Below are 16,794 nucleotides of genomic sequence, written 5' to 3'. Positions count from 1 at the left end.
GGAAACCCGCGCAGACACAGGGAGAATGTGCAAACACTGCACAGACAGCAGCCCAAGCTGGGAATTGAACTCAGGTCCCTGGTGCTGTGAGGCAGCAGTGTGAACCACTGATTAAAGAAGTAAGCTTTAAGAAGTCTTAAAGCAGGAAAGGGGCAGTGAGGCTTAGGGAGGGAATTCCAGGTTATTGGAGGAATAACCATCAATAGTGCAGCAACTAAGGTCACTGATGCATAGGAGGGCAGAATTAGAGTAAAGAGATGTCTGAAGATAGAGGGGCTGGATGTGGTTACAGAGATGGGGAATGGCAAGGTCATGGAGGGATTTTTAAACAAGTATGTGAATTTTAAAATCACAACCTGGTCATAAGAACATAAGAAATAGGAGCAGGAGTAGGCCATCTAGCCCTTCGAGCCTGCCCCGCCATTCAATAAGATCATGGCTGATCTGAAGTGGATCAGTTCCACTTTCCTGCTTTCTCCCCATAACCCTTAATTCCCTTGTCTGTCAAAAACCTATCTACCCGTGTCTTAAAAATATTTAGCGAGGCAGCCTCCACCACTTCAACGGGCAGAGAATTCCAGAGATTCACCACCCTTTGAGTGAAGACGTTCCTCCTCAACTCCGTTCTCAACTGCCCCCCCTTATCTTGAGGCTGTGCCATCAGACCGAGTTAGCAAGCCTCTAAATGTCAATATGTCTACCACATTACAGCATTTTCCACATGACAACATTTCAGAAGTACTTCATTGGCTGAAAGCATCTTACGATGTCCTGAGATTGTGAAAGATGCTTTCCAAATACAATTCTTTATACGTGTATGCGTAAAAAATAGGATGTCAGATAAACTACTGTTGAAAATATAAAATTTGCAATAAACAATAGCACGATGGGATTATTCTCCCTTGAGGAGAGGAAGTTAAGAGGGATTTGAAATGTTCCAAATTAAGATGGGCTTTGATAAGAGTTAATAGAGTTGAAGGGTCAGTTATGAGGGAACACAAGTGAGGGGTGGGAGGTTTTGCGGAGATTTGAGGGAAAGCTTTTTTACTCAGACAATGGACGGTCTGGAATGTGCTGCCTGGGAGGTGGAATGCCTCATGTTCTTTAAGAAGTACCTGGGTGAGTACTTAGCACGCCATAACATTTAAGGCTATGGGCTGAGTGCTGGCAGGTGGGACAAGGTGGGCAGGTCAGGGCATTTTAGGCATCAGTGCAGACTCGATGGGCATCTTGTGCAGAGTAGTATTTTGTGATTCTGAATAAGGAGAATAGTTGCAGGGTGTTACCAGAGGTCCCATTTACATCATTTGCAAAATAAGTCAGGCAGGAGTTAATTTTTTGTTAAACTCGGCCAGTTGTTTTGGTTTGCTTTCGGAGAGCGAGTGATGGATTGTAACCTTCAGAAGGGAATTCGATACGATTTTAGGGAGGGATATTTAGCAGGGCCATGGGGGAGGGGAGGACCGTGTGACTAGTTTTTAATAGAGCAGGCAGGGTCTCTGCTGCTGATTCCTATCACTTCCTTCAAGCAGGGAACCAATAACAAACCAATGTTTTAAAAAAAACATGACGTGAAAAATAATTTACATGTTGACAAAATATTGACACAGCTGAAAACTCACTCAAGGTAAGGTGCCGGGAACAATTTTTGCTGAGGGTGTCAGCAGATTAAAAAAAAGGAAGTTAACTTGGGCTGGTGGAAGTGTTTGGACTGTTGCAATTTGTTTATCCCGTGCGTTGTACCCAACACGTTTAATACGTTTGTGTTCAGGAAAACAGGCTGAATAAAGACACCGGTAAAAGATGATTCACTTATGGGGGAAGAGGGTGGGAGTCACTTATTAATGTAAAGCTTAAAGAGTGAGCGAAGGCTGAAGTGAGTAGTATTTTTGTGTTGTAACCAATATTCCGGGACGCTCAGTGGTGTAGAGGGGGGAGCTTTGTTTTAAATGAGCACCCTTTAGCGATCATTCTTTAGCAAGTTGCGAGCGCTGGGATAGAGAGTGCAGAGACTATGAGAACCATTCAGGACAAACCCACGACTGGGCAGGGAGAGAGACACACACACAGCGAGCCCAGACTATGGCGAATAATTTAAACAAGTCTAGGACTGGGCAGAGAGACACACGCAAAGAGCCCAGACTATGGAGGAAATTCAACCAAACCCAGGGCTGGAAATAGGAACAAGAATAGGCCATTGTCTGAAAAGTGTAGACAAAGCATGCCGTTCATAGAGAAAGAAAGGAGAGAGTGCAGAATGTAGTGTTAGAGTCATAGGGTGAAGACAAGGATAAACTTACTGCAAGGCAGGTCCATTCTGAAGTGTGATGGAAGAAGCTGTTCTTGAATAGGTTGGTACATGACCTCAGATCTTTGTTTCTTTATCCTTACAGAAGAAGGTGGAAGAGATGTGTGGGGCCCTTATTAATGCTGGCTGTTTTGCCCAGGCAGTGGTGAGTGTAGACAGAGCCAATGGATGGGAGACTGGTTTGCATGATGGACTAGGGCTAAATTCACAACCTTTTGCAGTTTCTTGGGCAGAGCAGGAGCCACACCAAGCTGTGATACATTCAGAAAAAATGCCCTCTATGGTGCATCTGTAAAAGTTAGTTGGAGTCATAGTTGACATGCCAAATTTCCTTACTCTTCTGAAAAAGTAGAGGCATTGGTGGGTTTTCTTAACTACGCTGTCGGCTTGTGGGGGGGGTCCGGTACAGTTTGTTGGTGACTTGGACAGCTAAAAACTTGAAGCTCTTGACCATTTCTACTTCATCTCCATTGATGTAGACAGAGAGGCATGTTCTCCATTATGCTTCCTGAAGTCGATGACTAGCTCCTTCGTTTTGTTGACACTGAGGACAAGATGATTATTGTCATCGCACCCGTTCAATAGGTTCTCTGACTCATTCCTGTACTCTATCTCATCATAATTCGAGATCTGATTCACTGCGATGGTGTCATCAGCAAACTTGAAATCGAGTTGGAGGGAAATTTGGCCACACAGCCATAGGTGTAATGTCTGAGTACATTAAAGTTCCTCGTATTCTTTATCCACCTTGCTAGTTGTATCCTCAAGGTATTTGAATAAATTAGTCACACACCATTTCCCTTTCCACTTCATTGAAACCTTTTAAGATCCAGAGGGGTATTGACAGTGTGAATGTGAAGAGGATGTTCTCATGTGGGAGGATGTAGAATGAGGAGTCGCTGTTTAAAAAGTAAGGGCTTACTCATTTCAGACTGAGATGAGGAGATGGTGAATCTCTGGAATTTTCTTCCTGAAAAGCAGTGGAAGCAGAGTCTTTCATTGTTTTTCTGGCAGAGCTAGATAGAATATTGATTAATCAGGGATGTAATAATTTAAGGGCAACTTGTGGTGACTTCAAGTTCAGAAGGGTTTATTACTAACAACACAATGTTGTTAGTAATAAATATGTATGTACAAGCAATGGTCAGACAAAATTAAAGACATGATTACACACTCTGCACCCTAGCTCCAACTGAGGTTCCTCCCAGTTCCTGATAGGCTCAGCTTCCCGTGCTGATTGGCTTTCCATAGGATCTGGACCAATCACATGGCCCTCAGGGATTGCCCCCTTAAAGGGGCCATGCTACCACACCCCCTGCTCACTTGGAAGTTTATCTGTGAATGAAACAGAAGGGAGGTCATTAAACATAGGTAAACACAACTCAACAAGACAAGAAGGGAACCATTGGGGAAAAACTAAGCGCATTCAATCTGTCTGGAACTCAATTCAGTATTCCGATCTTCAGTGAGAAGGCATCTGGGCAGCTGTTGCAAATGGTAAACTCGTCAGCCCAGGGCCGAGCCCAACCTCAGTAGTTGTTGTCTCATTTTCAACAGGCGTTGAGTGTCCCGTCTCCAAACTTACACAGGGATCCCTGTAACAGCAACTGCTAAACATGTGTCCTCCACAGGAGGTACCTATGCATCCTCAGTATCAACCCCAGCTCCCTTCCTCACATAATCCATGTGTGATTTTACATATCGACCTCGCGCTTCGAAAGTGTAGGAAAACTGGTCCAGTTCTTTCCACAATTTTTCCGGACACCCGTGTCAGTCCTGCTGCAAAGTTCCTGGCTAGGACTGGATCATCAATTTGGAAAACTCTATCCTTCTTCCTTGAATCATGCTTTTGCTTATCCAGTTTTCCAGCAAAATCTGGAAATACTAAATCTGACTGGGTCTGCAGACGATATCCTGATAGTGACTCAGCTGGTGTGACCCACGTAGTTGTATTTGACATGATATTGTATGGCAGTAAGAAACTTGCTAAATATGAAGTTAATGGCCTTTGAGCTTGCTTCTTCGTTGATGATTTGAGCATTTATACAGATTGTTCTGCTAACCACTTGGAAGCTGGGTGATAAAGTGCCGAGCAAACATGATGAATATCATTTGACTTTACAGATTTCCAAAATTCATCTGCTGTAAATACTGTAGATTGTCTGACACTATGATCTCTGGGATGCCACGGGTGGCAAAATTCTGCCTCAACTTATGAATGGTGGCTGTGGCCAGGGATCTGCAAACTCTATGTTTAGCCTTGCCCAAGGCTTACCTAGCCATTGGGTGCATATTTGCCAGTGGCGGAAATGCCCCTTGGGCATCATAACTTGGGTGCTGACTGACTTTTGATTTCTTTATCGATTCCCAGCCACCAAATGTAAGTTTGGATGAGTGCTTTCATCCTGCTTTGTCTTGGGTGTGCGTCATGCATTGTAATCCAAGCTAACCCTTGGGTAGCATTACATCACGAACCTCCCCCCCCTCCCCAATAATAACATGACATCATCATGTGTTAATCTCCATTCTACAATGCTGGTTTAAGTTGCTCTGACATATCATCACCATCCATGCATTACCATCCTCTTAATCTTAGGCAGTACTGAGTCTCTTTCAGTCCAAGTCTTAATGTGATTTGCTGAAACTGGCAGTTCTTCCATCAAATGTAGCGCCAACATGATTTCTTGTGGTGCTGATAGTGTGGGGATTGTTTGAGGAAGGAGTAAAAAGTTCAGCACGTCGCATTCCATATTTGTGTTCCTGGACAGTGCTGGAAAGAGTAGCTGTATGCAGCTAGCAGTGGAGTCCATCTCTGTACCCTCACAGAAGCAGTTGGTGGCAAGCGTTTATTCTCTTACAATAAACCCAACAAAGACTTGTGATCTGACACTATGGTGAAATGTCTACCACGTGTGTGTATGTATGTATATATATATATTATACATGAAACTTTTTCACTGCATAAGTTACTAAAATATTTTCCTTGTCTATCTGAGAATACTTTCTTCTGCATTTGATAATGTCCTAGAGGCAAATTTCCAGTCCTTCCAGTATCCTGTGGGACTAAACTGCTCCCATTGCATAAAGTGAGGCATCACGTGTGTCTACTAATTGTTTGGATCGTAGTGTAGAAACAGTGCTGGTGAGTGTAAAGCTTGCTTTACTTTTGGAAACGCTGCCATCAGGACTAAAATTGTAGATATGTTTTTCAGGAATCTACTGTAATGGTTTACCATTCCCAGGAATGATTTTAATTCAGACATGTTTTTAGACTGAGGTACTTCCTTTATGAATTTAACTTTATCCTCCAAAGGATGTAAACCTTTCGCATCTATCCTTAAGAACCTTGGCAGAACTCTTAAAAGTATTGATAGGCAGAGGTATCTGGGTTTAAGGTACACAGATCACTGAAAGTGGCAGTGCAGGTGGAGAAGGTAGTCGTGAAGGCATACAGCATGCTTGCCTTCATCGGCTGGGGCATTAAGTTTAAAAATTGACAAGTCATGTTGCAGCTTTATAGAACCTTAGTTAGGCTGTACTTGGAATAGAATGTTCAATTCTGGTCGCCACACTACAAGAAGGATGTGGAGACTTTGGACAAGGTACAGAAAAGATTTACCAGGATGTTGCCTGGTATGGTGGGTATCAGCTATGGGGAGAGGTTGGAGAAACTTGTTTCTGTTCTCACTGGAATGACAGAGATTAAGGAATGACCGAATAGAAGTCTACAAGAAATGAGAGGCATGGACAGAGTGGATAGTCAGAAGCTTTTTCCCAGAGTGGAAGAATCAATTATTAGGTTTAAGGTATGAGGGGCAAGGTTTAAAGGAGATGTATGAGACAAGTTTTTTACACACTTGCTGGTGGAGAAGGTAGAGAAAGCAAATACAGTTGTAACTTTTAGGGAGTGTCTTGACAAATACGTGAATAGGATGGGAATAGAGGGACATGGTCCCCGGAAGGGTAGGGCATTTTAGTTCAGTCAGGCAGCATGGTTGGTGCAGGCTTAGAGGGCTGAAGGGCCTGTTCCTGTGCTGTAATTTTCTTTGTTTCTTTGTAACCTGAAACCCAGGTATGTAACTTCATCTGCCTGGAAAGTGTATTTCTCACCTTTCAGACACACCTTCACCTCCTTAAATCTTCTTAAAACTTCCTCGATGTTTCACCTGTGTTCCTCCGATAAGGCTCCCATAATTAGGACATCATCTACGTATGTTAGGGATACCCTGTAACAAATTTTCCATCGTATGTTGGAAAATGGCACAAGCTGATGAGACTCATAAAGATAAACGTGTGTACTGGTATAGTTTTTTATGGGTGTTGATAGTAACCAGCCTCCGAGAATCTTTATCCAGCTCCAGCTGCTTGTTGGTGTGACTGTGGTAGAACTTGGTGTACTTCAGGTCCCCGGCTAATTTAGCATAAAAGTCCAATATTTTAGGAATAGGGTATCTGTTCATCTGAACTCCTTGATTAGCAGTTAATTTTGTAATCCCCATGTATTCTTACCATTTGGGGATATGGACTATGGGTGCAGCCCATTCCCAGAACTGCACAGGTTTTATAACACCTCCCAGATCCACTTTAACCTTGTGATGCATGTTGCACTTGGTGAGCCCACAAAAAATTTTGATGTTGTCCTGGGATTCAGTTAGATTTTGGCTTTGACTCCTCTGATTTGTCCCAGTTCCTTTTGAAAGATCTCTGAGTATTTACACAATAACTCTTGAAAACCCCCATCCTGTAGGTTTAATCTTTCCAACCAATTTAGTTTTACCTGCATCAACCAGTCCCAACCCATTAGGCAGGATCTATGACTCCTGATTATTAAAACAGGCAGTCGAGCTGTTTCGTTCCTGTAGGAGACAGTTAACTACCACTGACCCTACTGTGTTCAATATCGCTCCTGTATAAGTAAACAAAATGGCTCCTTATTCACTCAATCCCATTGCTTGAATACATTTTTGCAGGTAACAAAATGCCTATTCTCTTGTGACTGTGGAGCTCCTGTGTCAACCTCCATTTTAAGGGATTTTCCATTTATAAAATCCCTACAGTGCAGAAGGAAGCCATTCGGCCCATCGAGCCTGCACCGACCACAATCGCACCCAGGCCTTATCCCCGTAATCCCATGTATTTACCCTGCTGGTCCCCCTGACATTAAGGGGCAATTTAGCGTGGCCAATCCATCTAACCTCCACGTCTTTGGACTGTGGGAGGAAACCGGAGCGCCCGGAGGAAACCCACATAGACACGGGGAGAAGGTGTAAACTCCACACAAACAGTCACTGGGGGCCGGAATGAACCTGGTTTCTTGGCACTGTGCGGCAGCAGTGCTAATCACCGTGCCACCCAAATAAAAATGAATGCATGGCAACTTAAAAAAAAATTACCATCAGCGATATCGCTGGGAGGCACTTTGTTTAACTAGATCTGGTTTAGGTGGGTCCCTTGTCAGGCTCCTTATCCAGTTTTTTTGATGGAGTTGAACTAACCATTGGTGTTTTTTTTCTCTCTTTGCATGTTCACACTTCACACTGTGCTTGTAAACGATCCTTCCAATTTCATTAGAAATGCGCACAATTCCTGCATCAGCAAGTATCTCGGGAGCGCCTCTACCACATTGGAAACAAGCTTCCCCTCCTCAGTGTTGTGTTCCCCTTCTCGGGAATTGCTGCGCTCTCACTTGGGCTGTTCCTCACAGCGCCCATTTCCAGCTGCAAACGGTTCTCCTCGTTGGGCACACCCTGTAACTCTCTAATGCCCTGCTCAGCACATTCAGTCACCTGAGCCACCTCCACAGCTTTTCTAGGGAGATTTTGATCTTAGCCAGCAACTCCTTTGTCTGTATTACAAGGCTGTTAATTCCACAGACCAAATGGCCCTTTAACATCGCTCCTAAAGCTGGGTCAAATTCACAGCGCTTTCAATCTGGCCACAAAATGAGATACTGACTTCCGCTGGCTCCCTGGTGGCAGGATGAAATTTATACCGCAGTTTAATTATTGAGGGTCAAGTGTTAAAATTATTTTTGACCAATTCGACTACCTGGTTAAAAGACTTTGTGTGTAGAGTGTCTGGTGATATTAAACTCCTCATGAGGCTGTAAGCTTGTGAGTCACAGACTGTTGGAAGAATCAGCTTCTGTTTTTCTTCTGTTGTTATCTCATTTGTTACAAAGAGGTAATGCAGCCTTTTGATATATTGCCCCTAATTTTCCATCTCTGAGTCAAACAAGTCAATTTTTCCAATTAAAGGCATTTTACATGGCTGTTGTACCTCTTTGTAGCTTTGATGCTCAGTCCCCTCCCTCCCTAGCTGCACACTGTAAACTCCTGAGGACTATCAAAAAATAAAATCCTCATTGCCAGTGTAATTTCTTGAAGGTGACTCTTTATGACTTCAAGTTAAGAGGGGTTCATTACTAACAATAAAATTTGTGCACGTAAGCAATGGTCAGACAGATCTAAAGACACGATTACACTCTCTGCTCCCTGGCTCCGAATGAGTTTCCTTCCTGGCACAGGCATGCGTCCTTGCTCCCAATTGGATCGACTTCCCAGGCTGGCTGTCCATAGGGTCTGGCCTGATTACGTGGCCCTCAGAGATCACCCCTTAAAGGGGCCACGCAACCGCAGGGGATAGGTGGGAAAGTAGGATTGAAGATACAATCAGATTAGCCATGACCTTAGTGAATGGTGGAGCAGGTTCGATAGGCCGAGTGGCCTACCCTTGCCCCTAGTTTGTATGTCTCTATGTAAAACCATTTTAACCATGCCCAGTGGTGCTAAGATATTCTAAATGTCCACTTGAGATGTTGTAATCCCATGAGGTCGTGAATAACTCAACTTTGCGGAGTCATGACCTGAGTTAGATTATATTCTTGTGGCTGGTGTAATTTGAAAGATGCTTCATCATGTTCCTGACACCTTACTCACTCTCCCACTCATACCTTACATCTTGAGCATGTTAGATGTTTCCATTTTGATGTATATATTTTTTCCAACTTTTGTATTTGATGAACTTTACCTTGTGTCTCCCACTCATGGACAACAAACTGTTGATATTTTGGTGTCTGGGCTCCAGTTATTGCTGCTTGGCTCCTTTTGCTGGGCACAGAGAGAGTGCTGCCTCCTAATAATTAGAAATATAAATGTTCAGAGAGATGGAAATAGAGAATTTCTAGACAATAAGCATGTAAATGTAACTGGATTTTTACAGAGGGTCAGCGTCTAACATTAAACATTTTATAGCAGGAGTTTACACAATCTTGTAAGGTGCTAAACAAATGTCCTCGCTTCAACCCAGAGTGAAGAGAAATCCTCGATCTTAATTCCAGATGCAAGTTTAGCATCTCTTGCATTTACCTCAAACCTGGTGTGTGAATGCATCCTAAAATTCAGTGGAGTCAGTGAGAGGGAACCTGACATACAACCTTAACGTTTGCATAAAGCTACTGCCATTGTAGCTAACATGTTAGCGAAGTTTGGGTTTGTGAACCTGGGTTCACAGGGTTAAAAATTGCTACTTTGCACTTAATTAGCCTTCATTTCTCGTTCGATTTCGGAAAGCCAATCAGATTTGTGTGCGGGCTGAGGGAAGAGGCACATTCTGACTGCGCGAGTCTCTACAAGCCAAACGAGGGAGGGAATTCCTATCTCATCACTGAAATAAAACCACCTTCAGGAGCTGTACTGGGTTCTGCCGGTGGGCTTTGCAGGACAGCTGTATACATCCCCCCCCCCCAATCGGGTAGTTGCTGCGGTGTGAGCTGTTACCTCTTCCCCAACAGCCCATAAAATTCCTCTCCCGCTTCCCCCTCCTGCAGGCTGCCTTTCAGACACTTGTAAACAAGCTGCTGCTTATTTTATCCTTCCTCACAGATTGAATTACTGGGATTTATGTGCGATGTGTGAGATGTGGGTGGTTGTGCAAGGGATATGCTTGGGAAAAGTTCGCCTGGACAAGGATTTGGTGGACTGACCAAGCTGATACTTGATCTCTAGGAGTTTGGTTGTAAAATGTAATTTTGTGCAGACAACAAGCACCAAACAGGGTTTGCTCTCTTTCCTGTGTTGTTGGTCAAGTCTCGGTCAGGTGACTGTAGAGTCTCTGGAATCATTTCTGTTCCTGTCAGGAAATTTGGTTGCTTCAGTTGATTCCTGTTGTGTAACCCCTGAATACTGGTGTGTGCTGCCTACTGTTTGTTGCTAAGTGACTTTGATGCTGAATAATTTTTAAAAATTCTTTCATGGGGTGTAGGCGTTGCTGGCTGGGCCAGCATTTATTGCCCTTAAGGGGGGACACTTTTTTTCAGAGTCAACCACATTTCTGTGTCTCTGGAGTCACATGTAGTCACATGTAGCGTTTGATAAGGTTCACCATGGAAGGCTTCTGCAGAAAATGCAGATGCATGGGATTGAGGGTGATTTAGGTAATTGGATCAGGAATTGGCTAGCAGATAGGAGACAGAGGGTGGTGGTTGATGGTAAGTATTCGTCATGGAGTTCAGTTACGAGTGGTGTGCCTCAGGGATCTGTTTTGGGGCCACTGCTGTTTGTAATTTTTATAAATGATCTGGATGAGGGTATAGTTGGGTGGATTAGTAAATTTGCTGATGACACCAAAGTTGGAGGTGTGGTAGATAGTGAGGAAGGGTGTCATAGTTTACAGGGAGACTTGGACAAGTTGCAGAGCTGGGCCGAGAGGTGGAGGATGGAGTTTAATGCAGAAAAGTGTGAGGTAATTCACTTTGGCTGGAATAACAGATGTGTAGAGTATAGGGCTAACGGTAGGACTCTGAATAGTGTGGATGAACAGAGGGATCTAGGTGTATGTGTACATAGATCCCTGAAAGTTGGGAATCAAGTAGATAGGGTTGTTAGGAAGGCATACGGTGTCTTGGCGTTTATTGGTAGGGGGATTGCATTTAGGAGCCGCAGCGTCATGTTGCAACTGTACAAAACTCTGGTGCGGCCGCACTTGGAGTATTGTGTGCAGTTCTGGTCCCCACATTATAGGAAGGATGTGGAGGCTTTGGAGAGGGTGCAGAGGAGGTTTACCAGGATGTTGCCTGGTATGGAGGGGAGGTCCTATGAGGAGAGACTGAGGGATTTGAGGTTGTTTTCGTTAGAAAGAAGGCGGCTAAGAGGGGACCTTATTGAAACATATAAGATGATTAGAGGTTTAGATAGGGTGGACAGTGATAGCCTTTTTCCTCAGATGGAGAAAGCTAGCACGAGGGGGCATAGCTTTAAATTAAGGGGTGGTAGTTATAGGACTGATGTCAGAGGTAGGTTCTTTACCCAGAGGGTGGTGAGGGATTGGAATGCCCTGCCTGCTGCAGTTGTAAATGCGCCTAGTTTGGGGGCGTTTAAGAGATCCGTAGATAGGTTTATGGATGGAAAGGGATTGGTTTAGGTTAGAGGGTCATTGCTTTTTAACTGGTCGGCGCAACATCGTGGGCCGAAGGGCCTGTTCTGCGCTGTAATGTTCTATGTTCATGATGTGGAGATGGCGGCGTTGGACTGGGGTAGACACAGTAAGAAGTCTGACAACACCAGGTTTAAGTCCAACCGATTTATTTGATAGTAAACTTGAAAGCTTGTGAGTTTACTATCAAATAAATAGGTTGGACTTAAACCTGGTGTTGTCAGAATTCCTACTGTGTCACATGTAGGCCAGACAAGGAAAGATGGCAGATTTCCTTCCCTAAAGAAATGAGTGAACAAGATGGGTTTTACATATTTAATATTATTGCATCAAAGTCCAGAATCCTAACTAAATTACCTGTAACTGTAAGAAAAGGCTTGCATTTATATAACACAGGGGCAGGAGGAGGCCATTCAGCCCATTGATCTTGCAGTGCTATTCAATACTGTCATGGCTGATCATCCATTTCAATGCCGTTTTCCCACAGTATCACAGTGTCCCTTCATGTCATTAGCATTTAGTAATTTGTCAATTTCTACTTCAAACTGACTGAGTTTCCACAACTCCCTGCAGTAGAGAATTTCAGAGATTTACAACGCTCTGTGTTAAGAAATTTCTCATCACCATGGTACTAATTGGTTCCCTGTTATTTTGAAGTTGTATCCCCTTGGTTCTAGACTCGCTAACCAGGGGGCAAACATCTTACCTTCATCTACCCTGTCTCTTCCTTTTACGTATTTTGTAGGTCACCTCTCATTCTTTTAGAGAGTACAGGCCCAGCTTTCCCAATCTCTATTCATCGGACAGGAACAAGCATGGTGAACCTTTGTTGCACTCCCTCTTATGGCAATAATATCCTTCCTAAGATAAGGGGACCAAAGCTGTACACAGTACCCTAAGCGCAGCCTAACCAAGCTTCTATATAATTGAAGCAAGACTTTGCTACACCTGTACTCAAATCCCCTTACTATACAGATCAGTGTACCATTAGCCTTAGTAATTGACTGCTGCATCTGCATGCTAGCCTTCAGGGACTTATGATGAGGACCCTTGGGTGCTTTTGTACATCTACACTTTCGAATCTCTCGCCATGTAAGAAATACTCTGCACATCTGTTCATTGTATTAAAGTGGATAACCTCATTTTTTCCACATTCTATTCCATCTGCCAGGTTCTTGCCCACTCTGTCCAAACGGGGAGGCAATGGCCTAGTGGTATTATCGCCAGACTATTAATCCAGAAATTCGGCTAATGTTTTGGGGACCCAGGTTCGAATCCTGCCACTTCAGATGGTAGAATTTGAATTCAATAAAAAAAATCTGGAATCAAGAAATTACTGATGACCATGAAACCATTATCAACTGTTGGAAAAACTCATCTAGTTCTTTAGGGAAGGTCTGACCTACGTATGAGTCCAGAGCCACAGCAATGTGGTTGACTCTCCACTGCCGTCAGACAACTCTGGATGGGCAATAAACACTGGTCAGCTAGCAACGCCCATGTCCCAGTAATGAATTAAAAAAAAATCCTCTTGAAACTGCTTTACGCTTCCTGTTACCACACATTGCCACCTAGCTTTGTATCATCCATCAACTTAGAAGTATTGCATTTGGTCTCCACATTGAGATTGTAGACACATGTTGTGAACAGCTGGGCCTGAATAATGATCTCTGCGGCACCCCACCAGCCACATCCTGGTAACATGAGCAAGTAGGAATAAACAGATCATCGTGTTTTCTGTCTGTTAACCAATCCTTACTCCATGTCAGTATATTACCTCATATCCCTTGTGCTTTAATTTAAAGTGCTTCCTATGGGGGAGTCTATCAAAAGCGTTTTGAAAATCCACTGTTTCTCCATTCTGTTACTAAGACCCTCAAAAAGCAGATTCGTCATACATGATTTCCCATTCATAAATCTATGCAGGCTATGTTGAATCAGGTCATTATTATCCAAGTGCCGTTTTATTACATCTTGACTAATAGATTCTAGCATTTTTCTCTACTACTGACATAAGGTTGTAGTTCCCTGTTTTCGCTCTCCCTATCTTTAAATAGTGGAATGACGTTTGCTACCATACAATCTGCAGGAATCATTCCAGAATCAGTTACATTTTTGTGCAGGGTTACAGAAATAGGGTGGGAAGTGGGCCTATGTAGGAGAGTCTGTGCAGATTTGATGGGCTGAATGGCCTCCTTCTGCACTATAAGGATTCTATGGAAGATGCTTACCAATCCACTATCTCCATCAATACCTCTTTGGGATGTAGATAATCAGGTCCGGGGACTTATAAAGATTCAGTTCCATTAGTTTCTCCAATATAAATTTCATTTAATTTCTCATTCTTCCCAATCTCTTGGACCTCCAATTCTTAGCGATTTCTTGTATTTTCCTCAATGAAAATAGACACGGAGTAATTCTTTAACACTTATGTTATGATCCCTGTCGAGATGAATAACTCTTTAAAAGTTATATGAATTTCTGAGTGATATAGTGCAAAGAATATCATATACTCCGGACATTCTGTCTTCCACCTTCTTCCGTCAGGAAAAAGATACAAAAATCTGAGATCATGTGCCAACCGACTCAAGAACAGCTTCTTTCCTGCTGCTGTCAGACTTTTGAATGGACCTACCTTGCATTAAGTTGATCTTTCTTTATACCCTAACTATGACTGCAACACTGCATTCTGCACTCTCTCGTTTCCTGCTCCATGAACGGTATATGTTTTATCTGTATGGCGCACAAGAAACAGTACATTTCACTGTAGGTTAATACACGTGGCAATAATAAATTAGATCAAATAACCCAACAAGGTATCATGTTTTAAAGCTTTTACTGTAACCGACAGAATCAACATTGACCAAACATCGCTTGGTAAGCAACTGATACACAAAATAGAGTATCTCCATTAACTTTATGCCATATTTATACATTATACCTCACTTTCAATGGATGTAGTCTGATGTAAAAAGCCCCAAGATCCTCCTGGCTTTAACAGGATCTCTTCTCCCTGCCCCACCAGGATGCATGTTCCAATGTCATAGAAATCATTCAGCCCATTGAGTCTGCACCAAACACAATCCCACCCAGACCCTACCTCCACAACCCTACCTATTTACCAACTAATCCGACTAACCTAGGCACCTCAGGATGCTAAGAGCAATTATAGCATGGCCAATCAACCTAACCTGCACATCTTTGGACTTTATTAACTATGGCGTCTCTCTGGAGGGACCAGTAAGAAATCTTACGACACCAGGTTAAAGTCCAACAGGTTTATGTGGTAATAAAGAGGTGTTGGTGGGCTTTTGACTGTGGGAGGAAACCGGAGCACCCAGAGGAAACTCTCTCAGACACAAGGAGAATGTGCAAACTCCATATAGACAGTGACTCAACTCAGGAATCGAACCCCGGTCCCTGGAGCTGTGAAGCAGCAGTGCTAACCACTGTGCTCCCGTGCCACCAATGACACTAAGCTTCCTGGAGTCAATGACTATCTCCTTCATTTTGGTGGCATTGAGGGAGAGATTATTGTCATGGCACCAGTTCACCAGATTCTCTATCTCATTCCTAATCCCTGGCTCATCATTGTTTGAGATCCGACCCACTACTCCAGTGGTATGATCAGCAAACTTAAAAATGGAGTTGGAGGAGAATTTGGCCACACAGTCATAGGTGTTTAAGGTTAAAAAAATTAAAAATACTTGATCGGAGTACAAGTGCAATGAAACCTGAGTAGATTCAAACAGATTTCTCCCGACCAACAGATCAACTTCATTCAAATGAATGGCAGGAATAGGAGCACCACCTGACGGTGTGAACTGGTATTGCAGGGTATGAGTAACTGGGCTGGGACTTCCTGTTAACAGTAGGAATGTGTGTATACCTAGTCCCTAAGCTGCAATGAGAACTTCCACTTTGTGCTGCAGCATGATTCAACATTAAAAGCATCGGTGAGGTCTAGCAGCCTGGTGCCTTTGGACAAATCCGTGTCCCCTAGTGACGTTACAAGAGGAAGACTGGCCCCTTGAGATTCTCTTCAGTTCAGTGGCAAGTGGTATTTTATTATGGCTTCAAATACTTCTAAAGACTGAATACTTTTTTTTAAAAAAAAGACCTTTTTAAACAATTTTAAGAATCTTTTCAAAAACTGTCACCAAGGTCCCACATGGCAGACTGGTGCAGAAGGTGGAGTCGCATGGGATCAGAGGTGAGCTGGCAGGGTGGATACGGAACTGCTTTGGTCATAGACGACAGAGGGTAGCAGTGGAAGGGTGTGTTTCTGAATGGTGGGCTGTGACAAGTGGTGTTCCTCAGGGATCCAAGAACAATACAGCACAGGAACAGGCCCTTCAGCCCTCTAAGCCTGCACCAATCATGTGTTCCTAACTAGACCATTTGTTTCTATCCCTCGATTCCCAGTCTGTTCATGTGGCTAAATAGATAAGTCTTAAATGATCCTAGCATGTCTGCCTCAACCACCTTGCTTGGTAGTGTGTTCCAGGCCCCCACCACACTCTGCGTTTAAAAAAAAAAAGTCCCCCGCATATCTACATTGAACCTTGCCCCCCTTACCTTGAACTTGTGACCCATTGTGTTTGTCATTTCTGATCTGGGAAAAAGCTTCCAACTATTCATCCTATCTATGCCCTTCATAATTTTATAAACTTCTTTTGGGTTGCCCCTCAGCCTCCGTCTTTCCAGGGAGAACAATCCTAGTTTACTCAATCTCACGTCATAGCTAAGACCCTCCGTTCCAGGCAACATCCTGGTAAACCTTTTCTGCACTGTCTCCAAAGCCTCTGTCCTCCTGTAGTGTGGCGACCAGAACTGGATGCCGTATTCCAAATGTGGCCTAACCAATGTTCCATATAACTGCAACATCATATGCCAACTTTTATACTCTATGCCCCATCCAATAAAGGCAAGCATGCCATATGCCTTCTTCACCACCTTTTCCACCTGTGCTCCCACCTTTAAGGATCTGTGCACTTACACATCCAGATCCCTCTTCATGTCTATACTCCTGATGGTTCTGCCATTTATTGTAT

The 16,794-nt window shown here is 43.4% G+C and overlaps 1 protein-coding gene across 4 annotated transcripts in view; it reads left to right on the top strand.

Moving 5' to 3' along the window:
- Positions 1–1,497: 1,497 nt before the first annotated feature.
- LOC145347667 (monocarboxylate transporter 13) overlaps positions 1,498–16,794 on the top strand; it is a 38,635-nt gene continuing 23,338 nt past the window's right edge. For 2 of the 4 annotated variants that reach the window (XM_080195350.1, XM_080195347.1), the window contains exon 1: positions 1,498–1,627. The gene's annotated coding sequence lies outside the window, so the exon portion shown is untranslated. Of the gene's footprint in view, positions 1,628–1,830; positions 1,877–2,393; positions 2,454–16,794 lie in introns of those variants that run through there. The other 2 variants (XM_080195348.1, XM_080195351.1) reach the window with 2 other exon arrangements.

This window comes from Carcharhinus amblyrhynchos, chromosome 9, assembly GCF_965287045.1.
Source record: "Carcharhinus amblyrhynchos chromosome 9, sCarAmb.v2.hapA, whole genome shotgun sequence".
Lineage (NCBI taxonomy): Eukaryota > Metazoa > Chordata > Chondrichthyes > Carcharhiniformes > Carcharhinidae > Carcharhinus > Carcharhinus amblyrhynchos.
The sequence above is the reverse complement of the archived record's forward strand: the minus strand, read 5'-3'. Positions and strand labels throughout refer to the sequence as shown.